Source organism: Stegodyphus dumicola, chromosome 3, assembly GCF_044657685.1.
Source record: "Stegodyphus dumicola isolate Sdum_Otavi_A_Nest chromosome 3, ASM4465768v1".
Classification (NCBI taxonomy): domain Eukaryota; kingdom Metazoa; phylum Arthropoda; class Arachnida; order Araneae; family Eresidae; genus Stegodyphus; species Stegodyphus dumicola.
In genome coordinates, this window is record NC_140770.1 from 136,646,268 (window position 1) to 136,649,616 (window position 3,349).

The following is a 3,349-nucleotide window of genomic DNA, read 5'->3' on the forward strand; positions in this document are numbered from 1 at the left end:
ACTATTCTTTCACACCTGGTCACTAAAAAGTAACCGTTTAGTTTTCTGTTCCAATAAATAAGGTAAGCGAAAACAATATTTGAATAGCTCCAGCATAAAGATTTCAACGATACTTATAAGGCTGTTACTTTCAATTTCGAAACTGATGTTCAAAGCGTGCCGGCATCTTGTTGCTGGAGCCCTCTCATGAAGGTTTCTGTGATGGAGAACAGTGGAAAATTTGGGTTGCCCGTTCAGTATTGTTATGAGAATATTTACTACACTTTTTTAAACCAAAATTGGCAAAAAATGACCAGTATATAAAAGAAATTCATTATTATAAAACCTTCCAGAAACAATCCAAATTCTTGAACGTCTCAGAATGGCCATCTGTACAATAATAAATGACCATTCGTACAATAATAAATATTCTTCAGAAACTAATAATGCAAATGATTGTAAAAAAAGGATTTGAAGCGCAACCAGTGTTAATTTTTCTATACCAAAATTTATCTGAACGGTAAACTCACGAAAATCTTTATATAGCATAAATGACTAAAACCCTCCAGTTTTCATTAGGAAATATTTCTTTATCAAAATAACATACAATTTAAATTTAAATGTAAATTTTTACGTTTCTTTATTGACCAGAGATTCTTTATATATATCTGTCAGAGATGCACAGATATATATAAAAAAGTCACTGCCCGCAACAGCAGTGACTTCTTTATAAGTCACTGCTGTTGCGGGCTTTCATGAAAGCAACTGATAAGACTTTCAATGACCACAAGAATTTTGTATTATTTTAGAAGACCAATGCCATTTACTTATATCCTGTAAACACTTTCATCTTAACATTTAATTTGTATTTTGCCATCATTGCCTTTCTGATATTGTTTTAACTGCTCAATGTATATGTATAACCACATGATCTAATCAACCGCACAATGAACGGGTTTTAAAAGCATGATTAAAGCCTCCTTTCACCGTATGATAGTTGATTTATTAATCTGTTCGTTGCGTAAATATTATCAAAATGAGCTAAAGAAAAGATATCCCTGATATTTTACACATTATCAAATATTATCGAAATCTGATATAAACAGTCTAGTAACTAACGAAATTAAATTTAGTTGAACAGATATTAAAATATTTTCGGCAGTTTAATAGTATATAAACCCTGATGTTCAGCATAGTAATTACTTGTATTCAGCGACTTTCCCTGCTGGTGGACCGCTTCATGCATTGTGTGCAGATGTGACAAGTTATGTAAAATTGTCGGGGTGCTTGTCGCGCCCAAAATGGTGTGTGATTGCGAATACACATACATAAGAATAAAGTGTAATAGAGATAAATTGCTTCTTGTTGTCTTCAGCTACGTCTGTTAAGTTTTTTCCTTCTTCATTATGTCATTTTCTGTATCTACACAGCTGTTTCCTAAATTTCAATTTGTAATGTAATTTTTGGCTCACCAGCGGCCGAGCGGTAAAGTCGCTGAACACTGGTAGTTCGGTCCGAAGTTCGAATCCTGCGAATGGGCTGGCTGCATGGGTGTTTTCGTGGCTCTTCCCATGTGTAACGTGTATACGAGTTTCCCTTAGAAAGTCCTCCACGAAGGCATCCCTCCCCTTAAGCAGATAGCCCTCGAGGCTTCGCCGTAATTAAATAACCTAACCTATCTAAATTTCAATATATATGCGGAATAAATATGGGAGATTATAATAGCCGCCAGGATCCTATGAGCCTATTTGCATGCTTTTCAACGTGCTTACGAGTGTATCAACGAAACTTTACCCACAGAATATATTACACTTACACACATTCATATATCTTGTAAAAATATATTTACTGTCAAAACTCTCTTCCCGTCATGATGTACGTACATCTGCAATGAATTCCATCACATACTGGCCTCAGTGGTAATGAAACGGCTGATGCCCTGGCTAAGGAAGGTACTTTAATGACTGTGACACTGGCACCCTGTTCTTTATGGAGATCTGCTCGAGAGTTAAATTTACTCTTGCCTCTTCCTGGCAGTCTCCTCCGGCTCATGATTGGTACTTTGGCAGCTGGGAGGTCCTATTGCTTTTGGGGGTAATCGTGCTCAGCAGACTACTTTGACGAGGCTCCTAAGTGGATACCTGAAATATTTTAAATTTGATCGGAGAAATAAAATCTACTCCATGTGTAGGAAATGTAATACTGATCATTTCACTCCTGGACATTTTCTCATATGTTTGGGACTTATTGAAAAGAGGACCTATTGAAAAGACCTATTTTCGTTTTGGAAATATTGACGGCCCTTGGACTCATGGATCTGGTCTAGCCTAATGGCTAATCAGTTAGGATCAGTAACAAAAACAACAACAAAAAATATATTTTATGTAAATTTGTACAAATTTTGCATAAATTTTTTTGTATATCTAATATAAATTTCTATATATGCCAATATAAATATGCTAAAAGTAGTTTATCTTACCTCTTTTTATTACCTATATCAGGGGATCTCAAACCGGTGGGAATTGAGTAATTTCAGGGAAGCAATGCGGTCAGCCCTATGTATACCTGTTAAGTAGTTATTTTAATTTTATAAATATTAAAAAATCTACTTTTATTCAGGTTTTGACATTTATCAACATTTGCTATATTTTTTGTCGTTTAATTTGTAAAAAAACATTAAAAAATAATCTAAATTTAAATGTTTATATATTTTTCTAATTTGTGAATGGGAGGAATGATGGCCTAGTAGTCGTGAAAGGGGTAACTGAAACAAAAAAGGTTGAGAACTCCTTTATCTATATATTTAAATAACTAAACTTTTCATTCCATTTAAGGAGTAATAAACTTTCTAGAACATTATAGCCAATGTTCAAACAAATCAGAATCTTTATGAGATTTTGCCTGAGAATATCAACAATTAGGATAATTACCTAAATGCTGACTCTTTTATGATTAAATTTAGTCTGACCGTGATGTTAAAGAACTGCATTCTAAGAAGTTGCCTAAGTAGGTATATCAAAGTAAATTACAGTACTTGGTACGGAATAAAATTCCAGTACATACTTGATGCTATGCAGTCGAATATTTAGATAGGAAAGACAAAAATTATTACTGAAACAAAAAAAAAAAAGTATGTAATTTTTCAAGTTATATGACCGACTAGTGAAATAAAAGTAATGCATTGGAGACTTACTTTATACGTCAGTGCAAGCGTGGGTTAGTTTATTTACTATATTCTATGTTCTTTTGTGGTACTCGAAAGCAGACACTTCAAGCTGAGCCATATTGAATGCGTATTTCGAATAAGCAATGGTTACCATTATAAAATGTCTTGAATTTGTCTAATTGGTCAAGTGTCTAACAAACGGGA